At 35.6% G+C, this 17,510-nt stretch overlaps 1 protein-coding gene and 1 pseudogene across 23 annotated transcripts in view; one reads left to right on the forward strand and one right to left on the reverse strand.

Annotated features, from left to right (window-relative positions):
- Sox6 (SRY-box transcription factor 6) overlaps positions 1-17,510 on the forward strand; it is a 689,857-nt gene that overhangs the window by 182,889 nt on the left and 489,458 nt on the right. Inside the window, exon 1 of one of the 23 annotated variants that reach the window (XM_087211274.1) lies at positions 6,066-6,289. The exons of 21 other annotated variants lie outside the window; for them this stretch is intronic. The gene's annotated coding sequence lies outside the window, so the exon portion shown is untranslated. Of the gene's footprint in view, positions 1-6,065; positions 6,290-17,510 lie in introns of those variants that run through there. One more of the 23 variants, XM_087211284.1, reaches the window with a different exon arrangement.
- On the reverse strand, positions 1,293-3,134 carry LOC101707006 (serine/threonine-protein kinase VRK2-like; annotated as a pseudogene).

Genomic DNA, 17,510 nt, shown 5'->3' on the forward strand with positions numbered 1-17,510 from the left:
TACAAGTGTAGTTTATTTAAGTTTTTTTGGTTGGTTTTTGAAAACAGTTGCCAGTGACTGATGTAGATACATGATACGATATGGCACACAGCCTGGCACATATTTCTACCCATAGATCATTGGAATGTATTCATATTAATTTCTTAGCTATGACTTTTCTAGATGAACTTTGTTTGATTAAAGAGTTTTCATATTTAAGTTCATGTTCCACATGTACGATATGTTACAGAGTTCCTGATATTCACAGCACCCTTTTTTTTCTTTTTGTAGAGCACTCTTTTAGGCTTTGTATGGTAAGTTAAGATGAAGAAGACGTCTTCTCCCCTAATGAGCTTTATAGCTCAGTGAAGGAAAAAACCATATTATAAATAAAACAAGCCTTAAGTATCCAAGCAAAGTATAGCATCCATGCTATCATTACACTAAGGCAGTGATGGCAAACTTTTTAGAGACAGAGTGCCAAGCTGCAACCCAAAACCCACTTATTTATCACAAGTTGCCAACACTGCAATTAAACCTGAATACTGATAATTTAGTTTAGAAAGACCACTCATATATTAACATCTTTTGTCTGAAAAGAAACACATAACATGCCTGCCATAAGTTTGCCACCACTGCACTAAGGAATGAAAGATTGACTCCAGTTGGAAGATTTTTAACTCTCAGTAGGACTTTATGAAGGAAGTAGTAAGTAGTATTTGAGTTGAATAGGTACAGCTGGAGAGGAATGGCATTCCACTTGTTTTGAAGAACGAAAATGAACAAAGACCTGAAAAAGGTGGGGAAATGCAATTTATTTTGAGGGAGCAAGGAATAATCCTATTTGGTTTAAAAGTTTCCTGTGTTCAAGATTGTGAAACTGCAAAGGAAATTGTGGCCAGATGTATGAAGACTTTTAATAGGAGAGTAAAGTTTGCAGAGTTTATGGTGAGGATATAGTGGAGCCTCTGATATTATGAACATAGTAGTGACATGATCACACCTATATTTAAGGGAGATAATGAGAAGATTATGAATAGGGTGAGCAGTGAAGTGACAGGAGAAGAAAATTGAGTTTGAGGTATCAACTAGGTTGTTTAGAAGGTCAAGTGAGAGAGGATAAAGGGTTTGCTAAGGGTAATAAGAGAAAATAGGAGAGAGTTGACAAATTTGAGAATAATCTTAGAAATGACATATATAATGACAAAATAGTCCAATTATAAATGAAATAGCTTAGTGACAGATAATTTCTAGCCTCAAGATGTATTTTATAGATGTAATTCAGAAGATCTAAACTGGGTTATTCAGGAATAATTTTAATGTGTTATTTTAAACAATCAAGTCACAATGGCAATTTTTTCTTTTTCTGTTTTTTAATTATCAAAAGGATTTTATTTGATATTTTCAAAGAAAATATAAAGTAAGACATATCAGTATCAAAAGCAAAACTATGATGAGGCCATAATAATTTACATCTGCCTTTGTCTCTTCACTAAGAGTAAACTGGGAAATTGTAGGCCAAAATCTTGCAGAACTTTGTAAGTCTGTGACTTCCATATCAATTGTGGAAGTGTTCGAGTGCCAAAGTGGGGACTGTGACTTGTTGATAGTATCTGTAAAATCTTGATAGGGTTCATAAAATGAATTTTGGAGGTATGTATAGCTATATTTTCCTGGGAAACTGTTTACTTCGTTCAGAAGTTCTGAAGACTCATGGTATTTTTGTTGTCTTCTTGTGCTTTCCATTATTCCTGTTGGCCAAAGACTCAGGACTGGCCTTTCTCCTTTTGGCTTAAGTGGCTAAAAGTCCAGAGTTGTTCTGTTTCTGCTTCACTTTTGTGATCTCTGATATGCCTCCTCCTTTGTACTGCTTTCGGTCCCTGGCTCATTCCATTTAAAATGATGATCTCCAATTCCATCCATGTTGTTGCAAATAACAGGACTTTATTCTACTTATGGTTGAATATTATTTCACCCTGAGCTAATTCCTTGTTCATCAACCCAATCAGCTTGTCTTCTTTTTGTCCTTTTCTTCAAGTTGCAAAGGACTCAGCACTTCTCTCAGTGTGGACTTTTCCTTTTAACTTATTTTGTATCTGATCAACTTGTCTTGTTGCAGCCTTTCTTGAATCAACTTTTTGATTGGTTGGAGTATGTACATTTACACTCTGTTCATTGATGGAAAATTCCAGTGGTCCTAAAGGTATTCCACTTGGGTTTAGAATTTTCTTCAGTCTTTGATAGTTTGGCTTTTCATCATAAGCTAAACTATGAACACATGACAAAAACTGGGCTATTTCACAGCAACTGCTTCCAGATGGAGCCCACTTAAGCACTGACTCAAGAAGCTCATCCAACAGGTTTGGTTTAGCAGTCTGGACAGCCACAGGGTCATTCAGGTTCTGTTCCCAAGGAAGTTTCCCACATAACCACTGCAACATGCAGTAGCCATGGATTTCAAAGTCAGTTCTTCTGGACATGGCTACTCCCTTGTGGGCATCCAAGCTAGTAAACTCTATTGTCCCATTATGGCCTTTTCTAGGATTTTCCTGATACTGTTTGTGGTTCCCATTGGGACAATATCTGTAGCAAAGTCCATAATCTGCAAGATAAACCTGATCTGGATTTTTATAACCTAAAAGTAGATTTGCTGCTTTTATATCACCATGAACATATTCATTTTCATGTATATATTCTAGTACATCCAGCATTCAGAGGCCTAGTTGTAGGACAGTTGACTTTTTAAAAGTTCCATGCTGGTCTGAGATCTTCTGTAAATCTATTCCTAATCTTTCCATTACCATAAACCTGTAACTTCTTCCCTTGAATTCAGTCATACCAGATCCATAAAACAGAGGAATTCCTAAATAATCAAGTTGTTTGAGTTCTATCCACTTTTTGCTACAGTCTGTTTTTGCAGCTCTCTGATAAAATTTAAGTTCTGAAAATAATGGTCCATTTTCTTGATATTCCACTTTTATTACATGTCTTGCATCTCTGTCTTGTTTATTTGTGGAGAAAGCTAAATATATCAATCCAAATCCTCCAGAGCCACTCATCTTGCCCAGAACCCATCATTTTCCTTCAGAATCTAGAACCTTCCCTTCTGAAAGTGGAATAGGAAGTTTGTATTTCTCATTTCTTCTCGGTGGCATCACTTCTGGCCTCAGAGTTTCCGCCGTCCGCCTTAGCCTCCAGTTCCTTGAGAAGAAAGTTTCGTTGTTTTTTTTTTTTAATGTCCAGGTAACTGATGTGGTAGTAAGTCCTAGTATTTCAGGTGTAATATATGTGGATGTAAATATATAGGTTGTGCATAAAAGTATTGATACTGCATTACTAGCATGCCTGCCTTTTTCTAAATTTCATATGATAATGAAAATAAAAGTTTGTTTTGGATAATTATAGCAATGTCTTGATTCTAGAACTTATACTTTAAAAGGATTTTAATTCTCTCATCATATACCATTCTTCACTCTGACACAATAAATATTACATAAGTCTGGAACACCTGGGAACCAGTAAGATTTAATGACATTTCAAAGGTCACACAGCTAGTGGCAGAAAAAGGAAGAGAATGTTCTTAGGACCTATTAGTCACTATTATGTACCAATATTACTCTTCTTCTACCAAGGTTTTTCTTTGGTCTGACCTAGTTTTAGTAAAACAACTTTGCATAGATATCCCAGTACATACTTAGCTGCCTCTCATTCATTTAAAGAATACAAGAGTATTGATAGTAGTGAACTTCCTTGTTTTTTTGGGGTACTGGGGATTGAACTTAGGATCTTGAGTTTGCAAGAGAGGCACAGTGTCACTGAGCCAAATCCTTGGCCTAATAGTGAACTTCTTGGTATTAAAAAACCCCCAATTTTTCCTATTGTTTTCAGTCTTACATTTAGATGAATTTTGGCTTTTACATAAAAAAATCCTGTGTGAGAAGTGGTGCAAATGCTTATTTTTGTTTTTGCCACTTTACCAGCAAGTCTCTCTTTTAGGATGTACTTTTTTCTCAGGTTGTCTCATTGCTTCCTTCTCATGTGCTTCCTTTTTCAGAGGACAAATGGAATTAAGGAACTGACTTACCTGGTATTGACATTGAGACTATTGATTTTGCTTACGGTAACTACAGAGACTTTCTGTTCCTTTGGTCCAGATTCTTTAGGAACTGATTGGAAAAGTGCATTTTTCAGTCACTTTTGTCATTTTCCTTTACTTATAACCAGTGCTTTTATTTATGTTAATTTTGTATATTCAGAAGTAAGCAGGCAGTAAGGCTCAGTGCCAGAAGTTATCAAATTTTCTTGGTTCATAATGCCTGTTAGTATGTCAGTAATTTTTTCACTGTGATTCTGGTCCAAAAGAAATACCTAACAGTTCACTTCATTATATGGTCAGAATTAAACAACTTAAATATTTATATACTAATAACTTTGTAGCTCCTTGAAATAATATTATAGATAAAGTGAAAGTAAAAACCACTACTTTAACTTCATTCTTAATCACTAAAGAGATGTATTTGCCTCCTGGGCACTGTGTACTTTTCAAATACTGCAAACAGATTGGACATTGCTAACCTCATTTCTTGTTCCACATTCATTTTAGTTTAGTTGCTTTTTATCCAATAGCCATTGAAAATCCAGCTTTGCAAAGATAATGATGTCATACACATGAATGTAGTGTTAAGGTGGTGTTGACACTGAATTAATTTGTGTTTGTAGTTCACTGTCTGATCAACAGATGTTGTATATTGCTGTGTTTCTCTTACAAAGTTAAAATATCCTGTAGTGGTCCTATAAGTTCTTTATTGTTAATAGATGTGTTGTGGTACCTTGATACATAATTTGGAGTCTATAGATCTTAGTACTCTTCTGTCATCTACCATGACACCATATTTCATTTGTGTACCTTGTTTGGAAAATGTAGGCATGAAATAAATTTTACTTGTTTTCCAGTGTCCTTAGGCAAGCATTAGGTTCACAGAAGTTGGGATGAAAAGAAATATACGATCTGCAGTTATGAAATAAGTCATATTTTAGAGTGCAATGCTTTACTGAGTTATAGTTTTGCCATGCTTGATTTCCTCTTGAATGAATTCTGATGACTGGAAGACACTCAGATGAGCTGAGTGCATAGAGATCAGAGGCATAGTTGAAAACCTTAGTCTCCTCACTTTTGTTTATAATGCGAGGAACTCTCTTAGGCATCTGCTTTAAGAAAAACAATTATAGAAATTATGATGCAGTAGTGTTATCCTGAATGTTATTTTACCATTTGGCTAGCTCCAGTGTGAGTTTTAGTAGCTTATAGTCTTTTTTCAAGGTAAATACTGTGAGGCAAATGTAGCTTCATATTTTCTTTCATTAGTTTGGCTGAGTCATCTTGCTCTGATTCACCACTGCAGACAACCAAATGGGAATAAAATTTCAGTAGGTGGATTCAAGAGGTGACTAGAATTGTATTCACTGGATACTCTATTTGTGAGTTCAAGTATTACAATAAAAAACAGAACAGGTAAGTCTTGTGCATATAAAAAGCTTCTTTAAAGAAACTTTTGATACAACTGAAATTCTGTTTTGACTGGTCAGGTTTTTAAAAATTTTGCTTAAAAAATGGTTTAACCCTCCCTACAGTGTTAAGCGCTAAGTCAACATTTTGCTAATTATGTGGAAGGAGCACCAGATGGTTTTTGATGATGACACTCTATGGGTGGGAGCACTGGTGATTAAAACTGTAGGAAACCTTGTAGCTCTGTAATCATCATCATCCATAGCAACACATCTATGTGCCATTGTGACAGAGGAATAGACAATTAAATAGCACTTTTAAGGTAGAAAATACTATTAGCTCCCAAAAAGAGTTTACTTGCTTGTAAAATGTCATACTGTAAGAAGGTATCATTTAGAATGAACCCCCTTTTCTACTATAACCATCAAAGAAATATATTTGGGTATATTTCCCTCTTAATATTTTCTTCTTATTGTGCTTTTCCCTTTGTCTTGACAACCATCTTAGATTTAATTTTTATTTACTGTAATCAGATTCTTAACCGAGATAAAAATTTGGGGAGTTTTATTATATTTGTTCAATTTATTATATTTATTCAACTCAAAGTCTGCAAGAAGGATTGTTCACTTCCCTCCAGATCAGTTTATCTGCATTGGAAAATGAAGAAAGAAAATAGATTGCTGCACCAGAATTGTATTTATAGTGGATTCCAAATCTAAAGCAACTTGATACTGTTATTCAACATGTGACAAGATATAACAACAGTATGACAACATATAAGTTTCGAATAATGTACTCTACAAGGTATTTTATTGGAAGCAAAAAATCAAGATGTTAATAATTATAATTTACCATAAAATATGGCTTATTTTTAAAATGGACTTTGATAAGTAAATTGATATACAGTGAAATATTTCTTTTTGTTAACTCAGTTGTTCTTTGTTTTTAAAATATGGTATCATCAAAAATCTATTGAAGCCAGGGATTTAGCTCACTTGTGCTGCCCCCTGCCTTGCAAGTGCAAGGTCCTGAGTTTGATCCCCGGTACCAAAAAAAAAAAAAAAAAAGAAATAAAATCTATTGAAGGCTTTATACCAAAGTACTATACAGATTTATAAAAGGAAAGATAGTATTTTTCAAGCAGTTTTATAATTGGAAGAAATGTATATTAAGACAAATTATGAGTTACTCTGTACTTTAAGGCCAGGATCAGATACTCAATATCTGTTGACGGAAAAAACAGGATTACATAGGATAATGATAAATGAGACTATTGCCCCCAGCTAGTCCAAAATAAAGGATTTTTCTTTGTATGAGCAAGCAAGAGATAAATAAAACTATCTGTAGGTTTAAATGTGAATTCAAGAGTGGGTAGTCTTTAAAGTACACAAATAAATGGGCTGGAATCACACTGCAATTTACTAATTTGTGATTTAACAACTTCTACACTTTAAGAGTGGCAACATTTACCTGTTTTTTTAGATGTAATTCATTCCTGTTTATTCTGACATGGCATGATATTGGTAAATCTTTCATACCCTTCATGATTGTATACAAAATGAGGTCTGTAGGTAGTTGAATTAGCTTAACATATAGGATTAACTGAACTGAAAGATATATTCATAAAATCCACAATAAAGTTAGATTCAAGAGTATTAAAATGAAGTGTCCTATTAAAATTATATGTAGACTATTGTTATATTTATTAAGTTGTGTTTACAAAGAAGGAAGTCAAATTGAAATAATCTGCATGTTTCAACCTATTTTACAGCAACCATTTTATTTTTCCATAAAATGTTAACTATTCACTGTATTCTCAGAGGGTATGTGTGCCCCAAAAATGGGCAAAATCAGCTGGAAGAAAGAATTGTTTATTGCTCAAGTATGATTATTTAAAATAAAATGAAAAATTATTAAAAATTAAAAATTATATACTCAGTGAACATGTCTAGGGATGGTTATCCCGTATTCTCCTGTCATTTATATGAACTTGTTCTGTAGTGTTTACTCTGGTATGTATTAGCACAAGACTAAAATATCTATCATCTTTTTTTGTCAAACAGTGTTTTGTAGTATATTTTTAAAAGAGCAGGCCAATTTAAAGTGCTTCCGTTATGCCAAGGCTATCATACTACGATGATAAGTCTGAAAACTTCAATTTCAGATTAATTCAATTATATTGACTAGAGGGAATAATGAAGATGTTTGTAACTAATATGCCTACTGTGCATAGGCCAGCATATTTTAAAAATATAGCCTTCCAGGGTAACCTTTACCAACTCTCATTATTTACAAGATTAGATACAATGGACCCTTTGTATATCTTTTTATTGGTACATTTTAGGTGTACAATATAATGACATTCATCATTGAAGATATGCAACTTTACATACTCTCTTGGTTCTTATTTTTTCCTCCTTCCCCTGCCCTCCCTTCAACCCTTCCATCCCTCCCTATTTACAAAGACTTTGTTTCCATTTTTTCATTTTCTCATATTAATTCCATTCCCTTCTTTCCTTTCCCCTACCCCTCCCCTTTGCTCCTTTTCTTCCTATTTCACATTATCTATTATACATTTTATTCCTTATTTACACTTTCAGTTTCTCACACTAGAGAAACTATTCAGTATTTACACATGTGTGTCCTATTTATTTCACTTAAGAGTATCGCCTTAGTGTGCATCCATTTAGCAATAAATGTCTCTAATTTCTCATTTTTGATGGCTGAGTAGTACTCCAATTTATTAAAAAACCACATTTTCTTTATCCAGTCTCCAGTTGATGGGCATTTGGGCTATTTCCAAGTTTTGGGTATTGCAAATTGTGCTGCTATGAACATGGGTGCACATATATCACTGTGGTATGATTCTTTTAATTCTTTGGGGAAGATCCCCAGCAGTGGAATAGTGGGGTCAAATGGGACTTCCAGTCCTAGTTCTTTGCAGTATCTCGATAACTGATTTCCACAGTGCTTGCACCAGTCTACACTCCCACCAGCAGTGGAGCAGGGTTCCTCTTTCCCCTCAGCCCTGCCAGCATTTGTTATTGGTTGATTTCTTGATAGTGGCCATTCTTTCTGGAGTGAGGTGGAATCTCAGTGTTGTTTTCATCTGCATCTCTCAAATGACCAGTGATGTTGAACATTTTTTCATGTATTTATTTGCTATTTCTACTTCCTTGTTTGAGAAATGTCTGTTCATTTCAGATGCCCATTTTTGGATTGGGTCTTTAAATTTGGGAGGTCTGATCTTTTAAAGTTCTTTATAGATTCGAGATAGTAGACCTTTGTCTAAGGAAAAGCAGGTGAAGATTTTTTCCCACATCGTGGGTTGTCTCTTCACACTGCTGGTAGTTTCTCTTGCTGTGCAGAAGCTTTTTAATAAGAAGAGATCCCACTTGTTGATTGTTTGTGCTAGTTCATGGGCAACTGAGGTTTTGTTCATAAAATCTTTTCCTACCCCAAAGTCTTCAAGAGTTCTACCTAGCCTCTGTTCCAACTGGTTCAGCGTTTCTATTTTAATATTTAGATATTTAATCCATTTTGATTTTAGTTTAGTGCATGGTGAGAGATATAGGTCTAGTTTTAATCTTTGTCAAGTTGAAACCCAGTTTTTCCAGCACCATTTATTAAAGAGGCTATCTTTCCTCCAGTGAGGGTGTTTGGCTCCTTTATCAAAGATGAGATGGCTGAGTGTGTCTGGCGTTGTTTCTGCATCTTCTAGTCTGTTCCACTCATCCTCAGGTCTGTTTCTTTGCCAGTACCATGCTGTTTTTATCACAGTAGCTTTGTAGTATAGTTGCAGGTTGGGGATTGTGATACCCCCTGCCATATCTCTGTTACCTAGAATTGCTTTTGCTATTCTGGGTCTCTTCTTATTCCAAATGAATTTTTGGATTGTTTTCTTAAGGTCCATGAAGTATGCTGCTGAGATCTCAAGTGGAATTGCATTGAATCTATATAGCAGTTTTGGAAGTATGACCATTTTCACTATATTAATCCTTCCTACCCAGGAGCAGGGGATGTCTGTCCATTTTCTGATATCATCTTCAATCTCTCTTTTCAGAGTGCTATAGTTTTCAGAGAAGAGTTCTTTGATTTCTTTCATTAGGTTGATTCCTAGGTATTTCAGGTTTTTGAATGCTATTGTGAAAGGAATTATTTGCCCTATTTCTCTCTCAATGAGTCTGTCATTCGTGTATAGGAAAGGTATTGATTTTTGTGTGTTGACCTTGTAACCAGCTACTTGACTGAATTTGGTTGTTAAGTCTAGAAGACTTTTGGTGGAGTTCTTGGGGTCTTCTATATAGAGTATCATGCCATCTGCAAATAATGACAATTTGACTTCTTCATTTCCTATCTTTATTTATTTCTCATGTCTAATTGCCATGGCTAATGTTTCCAAAACTATATAGAAAAAGAGTGGTGATAGTGGACATCCTTGACTTGTTCCTGATTTTAATGTGAAGGATTTCAGTTTTTGACCATTTAGTATGATATTGGCTGTTGGTTTTCCATAGATGGCTTTTATCAGTTTGAGGTAGAGACCATCTATTCTAATTTTTTCTAGGGTTTTTATCTTAAATGCATGTTGGATTTTGTCAAATGCTTTTTCTGTATCTATGGAGATAATCATATGGTTTTTGTTTTTGGCTCTATTGATATAATGTATTACATTGATTGCTTTGTATATGTTGAACCATCCCTGCATCCCTGGGATGAATCCCACTTGTTCATGGTGTATAATCTTCTTGATGATCTTCTGCATTGTATTTGCCAGTATCTTATTAAGGATTTTTGCACCTATGTTCATTAGTGAGATTGGCCCATAGTTCTCCTTTTCGGTTGGGTCTTTCCTTACTTTGGGGCTCAAGGTGATGCTTGCTTCCAGGAATGAATTTTGGAGTATTTCTTCCCTTTCAATTTCATTGAAGAGTTTATACAGTGGTGCCAGTAATTCCTCTCTAAATGTCTTGTAGAATTCAGCAGTGAAGCCATCAGGGCCCGGGATTTTCTTAGTTGATAAGTTTTTAATTACATTTTCAATTTCATTGGTTGATATTGGGTTGTTTAGAATTTTTAGGTCTTCTTCATTCAACTTTGGTAATTCATATGTATCTAGGAATCTGTCCATTTCTTCTGTGTTGTCCATCTTATTGGCGTGTAGGTTCTGGAAGTAGGTATTGATGATCCTCTGTATTTCTGCTGGTTCTGTTGTAATTTCACCCTTTTCATTCCTAATTGCATGGATTTGGGTCTTTTCTTTCCTTTTTCTGATAAGGTTGGCTAAGGGTTTGTCAATTTTGTTGATTCTTTTGAAGAACCAACTCTTGGCTTCATTGATTTTTTGTATTGTTCTTTTAGTCTCCATTGCATTGATTTCTGCTCTGAACTTTATTATTTCCTCCCTTGTATGAGCTTTGGGGTTGTCCTGCTCTTCTTTTTCTAGAAGCTTGAGGTGTAGCATCAGGTTGTTTAATTGGGCTTGGTCTGTTTTCCTAATATGAGTATTCACTCCTATGGATTTCCCCCATGAGACTGCTTTCATTGTGTCCCATACATTCCAATATGTTGTATTTTCATTGTCATTTAATTGAAGGAACTATCTGATTTCTTCTTTAATTTCTTCTGTGACCCATTGGTTATTCAGAAGTGTGTTGTTCAATTTCCATGTGTTTATGAAGTTTTTGCAGTTTCCTTTGCTATGGATCTCCAATTTCATTGCACTATGGTCTGCTAATATACAGGGGATAGCTTCAGTTCCTTTGCACTTACTTAAACATGTTCTATGTGTGAGTATGTGGTCTATTTTGGAGAATGACCCATGTGCAGCTGAGAAGAATGTGTATTCTGATTTTGTGGGGTGGAAAACTCTGTAAACGCTTGTTAAGCTCATTTGTTCAAGAGTTGGATTGAGTTCTAGTATTTCATTGGTTATTTTTTGTCCAGTTGATCTATCTATTTGTGACAGTGGGGTGTTGAGGTCCCCCACTACAATTGTATTAGTGCATATATGACTTTTCATGTCCATTAGTATTTGTTTTATATAGTTGGGCACACTAGTGTTTGGTGCGTAGATATTAATGATTGTCATATTTTCATGTTGGATTGTTCCCTTTACAGGGATGTAGTTTCCTTCTTAGTCTCTCTTAATGAGTGTTGGTTTGAAATCTACTTGATCTGCAAAGCGGATAGCTACTCCTGGGTTTTTTTCGGGTTCCTGTCACATGTAGTATTGTTTTCCACCCTTTAACTTTTAGTCTATGAGTTTCATTTTGAATGAAGTGTGTTTCTTGTATGCAGCATATTGTTGGATTTTGCTTCTTGACCCATTCTGCCAGTCTATTTCTTTTGATTGGTGAATTGAGACCATTAACATTGATGGTTATAACTGAAACGTATTGACTTGTCATTGCCATGACTTTTTCTTTTTGTTGGGTTCTCCCCGTTTACATTTAATTTCTTGTCATGCCAGATGTGTTCATTCTGCTAGGCTTCCTGGGGTTGTGATCCTCAATGTCTGTTCCTAGGATATTGTGTAAAATTCTTTGGAGTGCTGGTTTGGTATTCACGAACTTCCTAAGGTGCTCTTTGTCATGAAAGTATCTTATTTCTCCATCCATTTTGAAAGATAGTTTTTCAGGGTACATCAACCTGGGTTGGAGGCTGTTTTCTTTTAGGGCTTGGAATATGTCACTCCAAGCTCTTCTTGCCTTAATGGTTTGGGTTGAGAAGGCTGCTGTGATTCTGATGGGCTTTCCTTTGTATGTGACTTGTTTCTTTAAGTACTTGTAGAACTTTGTTCTTCTGTTGAGTTTCTGGAATCTTAACAATTATATGCCTATGTGTAGATTTTGTTTTGATCAAGGCTATTTGGAGTCCTATATGCCTCACTTGTCTGTACGTCAAGTTCTTTTCCCCTGTTTGGGAAGTTTTCTGCCATTACTTCTGTGAAGAGTTTTTTTATGTCATCTGTACTCTCTCCTGTTTCTTCATTGACTCCAATCAGTCTTATGTTATTCTTCTTTGCATTGTCTAGCAGCTGCTGGATTGATTTCTCATGTTCCCTTATAATTTTGAAACAATTTTTCTTTTCCTGGTCATTAATTGTAATCTTTTCTTCTATATCTGAAATTCTGTCCTCACATTAGCTCATTCTGCTGTGTAGACTTTTGATGGAGTTTTTCATCTCCTGGAAATCTATTTGCATCTGTTTTATGGATTCCATTTGTTTCCTATGTTGGGCTTCCATCATGTTCCTGAGCTCCTCTCTAGATTTATTAATCATTTCTTGCACTAGGAGCACAATTTCTCCTGTTATCTGAGAAAGTGTTTCTGATTTCATTTTTTCCAGATCCCCTTTTGTTGCCAGTTCAGTGGGTCCAGGTGGTTGAGTATCAGAGTGTTCCATCTCATTTCCCTTTGGAGTTGCTGTAGGTGATCTGGAAGTCTGGTTTTGAGACTTATTTACGTGTTTTCTCATTTCGACTGGGGGTCGGGTGGGGGATGGGGGTGAAATTGGTGCCCGCGCGGCTCACCTCCTCTGAGCTGGGAGAGGTGGGCCAGGGGCTGAGAGTGGTGGTAGGAATGGTAGCCCAATGGCCCCTTCTTCTGGGCCGGGAGCAGTGGGATGATTGGCGGCCCAGAAGCCCCTTCCTCTGGACCAGGAGCAGTGGGACGGTGGCTCAGAAGCCCCTACTTCTGGGCAGGAATTCTTTGAATGCTGAGAACTTGATTAGTTCCAGTACAGTGGTCTGGTGGTCCAGTGTCCTCTTCGTCTTTGTAGTGTGGAACCAGGTGGCTGTACAGAGAAGAGGCCAAAGGAGTGGGGGTTGGGGGGTCCAGTGGATTGCTGCCAGGGCACGCGCTGATTCGGTGTTTTCAGTGAGACTGGTGACCTCGAGACCAGGTCCGCAGATCTACCTGTCTGCAGCAGGCTGATTCCGTGTTTTCAGTGTGACTCCTAAATTTGTTCTTGAGGGCTGGTTGTAACTCAAGTTGGTCAACTGAAGGCTCAGGCTCCTCTATGCGGCCTTCAAAGTCTCTCCCCTGTATAAAATATACTGGCCCAGGATTTCTCAACCCCACACAGGAAAAGATGTTGTAATGTTCCCTCCAGAACTCTTTAAGGGTCAAGTATGCATTTGAGACCATCTGGAAGCACAAACAGCTGGCATTTGTGTCGTGACTCAAGACTTTGTTTATAAGTTGAAACTAAAATTCCAGTCATAACCCAAGTTGTTCGTATGTCAGGCTTGTCATAACTTGAGGGTCTACTGTATTATTATGTGTCAGGGACTGTGAGGGCTTAGTTGGAAAGTAAATTTATTGTTTTGACTAGGGTACCACATTTTCTTCATCAATTCATCAATTCACCTAGGCTGGTTTCATATCTTATCTACTGAGAATTGTGCCACAATAAACATAAGTATGCATGTATCCCTACTAATAAGGAGTGGAAAGCTAGGTCATAAAGTAGTTCTGATTTTAGTTTGTTGAGGAACCTCCGTACTAATTTCCATTGTAGCTGTACTAATTTACATTCCTATTAACAGTGTATAAGAATTCCTTTTCCTCTGCCTTCTCACCAACATTTTTTTTTTTCTTGTTGTTGCTTTTTTGTTTTTTGTTTTTTTGGTACTGGGGATCAAACTCGGGACCTTGCACTTGCGAGGCAGGTGACGGAACCACTGAACTAAGTTCCTGGCCCTATTTTTTTTTCTTGATAACAACAATTCTGATTGGAGTACAGTGGAAGCTCAGTTTTGATTTGCATTTCTCTAATGGATAAAGAGGTTGAACATTGTTTTTTATATCCTTATTGAACATTTGTACTTCTTAGGAGAAGTGTGTTATGCCATTTATTGATTGGCATAATTTTTTGTGATGTTAAATTTTTTGAGCTCTTTATATATTCTAGATATTAATCCTCTGTTGGAATAATAGCTAGCAAAGATTTCCTTCCATTTTGTAGACTGTCTATTCATTCTGTTGGGTGTTTTCTTTGCTGTCCAGAAGCTTTTTAGTTTGAGGTAGTCTCATTTGCTGACTCTTATTATTTCTTGTTTGATTTGATTCTTGTTCAGGAATACTTTGCCTGTGGTTATGATTTCAAGTGTTTCCCTTAGGTTTTCTTCTAGCAATTTCAAAGTTTTAGGTCTCATACATTGGTTTTTGATCCACCTTTACTTGATTTTTGTACAGGATGAGATACAGGGATCTAGTTTGAAACTTCTGTGTCTGAATATCCAATTTTCCCAGTACCTTTATTAACCCATTTTTCTTTTTTGTGTGTTTTTGGCTCCTTTATTGAGAATAAGACTATACCTTAACATAACAAAGGAGGCTTCTATATCTAGTTTTCAAGGCTTTTATCATGAAGGAATATTGAATTTTATCAAGGCTTTTTCTGCCTTTTAAGATGATTGTATAATTTTTACCCTTAATTCTATTTATGTGGTGTCTTACATTTATTCATTTCCATATATTCAGTTATCCTTATAACCCTGGAATAAAACAAACTTGATCATCATATATGATATTTTAAGGTGTTGTTGGATTCTTTTTGGTACTGGGGATCGAAGTCAGATCCTTGTGCTTGTGAGGCAGGCACTGGAACCACTGAGCTAAATCCCTGGCCCTAATTCTTTTTGCAAGTATTATATTAAAGACTTTTGCATCTGTGTTCATCAAGGTTATTGGTGTATAGTTTTCCTATATTCTTAACAGATTTTTGTATCAGGGTGATATTAGCCTCATAGAATGAATTTGGAAAAATTCCTTTTCTTTCTAGATCATGGAATAGTTTGAAGAGCATAGGTGTTAGTTGTGTAAAAGTCTGGTAAAATTCAACAATGAATTCATGTGGTCCCTGTTTTCTTTTGTTTGTTGGGAGACATTTTGTTTTTTTTGTTTTTTGTTTTTTTTGGTACCGAGGATCAAACTCGGGTCCTTGTGCTTGTGAGGCAGGCAGTGGAACCACTGAACTAAATCCCCGACCCTGGAGACATTTTATTATTACTTGAATCTCATTCCTTGTTACTGGTATGTTTAGATTTTTTAATATAATCTTGGCTCAATTTTTCTAAGTCATGAATGTCTATAAATTTATACATTTCTTCTAGATTAGCCAATTTATTGGAATATTGGTTTTCAAAATAGTCACTAATTATCCTCTAGGCTTCAGTCATATCTGTTGTAAAATCCCCAATTTTATTTTTTAATTGTTTTATTTAGTCTTCTCTTTCTTTTGGTTTTACTAAGGATTTATCAGTCTTATTTATCTTTACAAAGTCCTAATTCTATTATTCATTGACCTTTTGTATTATTCTTCTAGTCTCTAGTTCATTAATTTCAGTTCTGATATTTATTATTTCCTTCCTTCTCTTAGGTTTGGTTTTGGTTTGTTCTGGTTTTTTTTTAAGACCTAGATATGTATAATTAGGTTATTTATTTTAGATCTCTGAGTTTTGATGTAGGTACTCATAGATATAAACTTTTCTCTTAGACCTATATTTGCTGTATCCCAGAGATTCTGGTATTTTATATGTCCATTTCATTTAATTTTAGGAATTTAAAATTTTTCTCCCTGATTTCTTCTGTAATCCAGTGATCATTCAAAAATGAATTGTTTGAGCTCTTTGTGTTTGGATAGTTTCTATATCTTCTCTTTCTGTTTATTTCTTGTCTTACCTCATTATAGCCTAATAAAGATATAAGAAATTATTTCATTTTTTACATTTATTAAGAATTTCTTTATGCCCTAAATATGATCTATTTTGGAGAAATTTCTATGCACTGTATTCTGCAGTTGTTGGACACAATGTTTTGTAGGTGTTTGTTAAGTCTATTTCTCTATGGGGGAATTTGATTCCAGTATTTCTTTGTTACTTTTGTTTGGATGACCTACAGTGACAGTGGAGTATTGAAATTGTCCATTATTCTTGTATTGGGGCCAATGTGTTCCTTTGTGTTGAAGAAGGTTTGTTTTATTAATTTGATTGCACAAATTTCCAGTGCATATTTATGATTGCTATACCTTCTTTTTAAAAATTAATTTTATTGGTACATTTTAGGTATACAATATAATGACTTTCATCATTGGAAATTTGCACCTTTACATAAACTCTCTTGGTTCTTATTTTTTCTCCATTCCCCTGCCCTCTCTTCAACCCCTCCATCCCTCCATATTTACAAAGACTTTGTTTCCAGTTTTTCATTTTCTCATATTAATTCCATTCCTTTCTTTCCTTTCCCTACCCCTTTCACTTCCCCTTCCCCTTTGCCCCTTTTCTTCCTATTTCACATTATCTATTATACCTTTTAGTCCTTATTTATACTTTCAGTTTCTCACACTAGAGAAACTATTTGGTATTTACACACATGTGTCCTATTTATTTCACTTAAGAGTATCTCCTCAATGTGTATCCATTTAGCTATAAATATCTCTAATTTCTCATTTTTTATCGCTGAGTAGTACATCATTTTATAAAAAAAACAAAGTTTCTTTATCCAGTCTCCAATTGATGGGCATTTGGGCTGCTTCCAAGTTTTGGCTATTACAAATTGTGCTGCTATGAACATGGGTGCACATATATCACTGTGGTATGATTCTTTTAATTCTTTGGGGAAGATAACCAGCAGAGGAATAGCTGGGTCAAATGGGACTTCCAGTCTTAGTTCTTTGAGGTATCTCCATACTGATTTCCACAGTGGTTGCACCACTCTACACTCCCAGCAGCAGTGGAGCAGTGTTCCTCTTTCCCCACAGCCCCATCAGCATTTGTTATTGGTTGATTTCATGATAGCAGCCATTCTTTCTGGAGTGAGGTGGAATCTCAATGTTGTTTTCATTTGCATCTCTCAAATGACCAGTGATGTTGAACACTTTTTCATATGTTTATTTCCTATTTCTACTTCTTTGTCTGAGACATGTCTGTTCATTTCAGATGCCCATTTCTGGATTGGGTCTTTAAATTTGGGAGGTCTGATTTTTTTAAGTTCTTTATAGATTCTAAATAGTAGACCT

Source organism: Heterocephalus glaber, unplaced genomic scaffold (genome assembly GCF_053883595.1).
Source record: "Heterocephalus glaber isolate CG9 unplaced genomic scaffold, H.glaber_assembly_v1.0 deba00001428, whole genome shotgun sequence".
In the NCBI taxonomy this organism is placed as follows: domain Eukaryota; kingdom Metazoa; phylum Chordata; class Mammalia; order Rodentia; family Bathyergidae; genus Heterocephalus; species Heterocephalus glaber.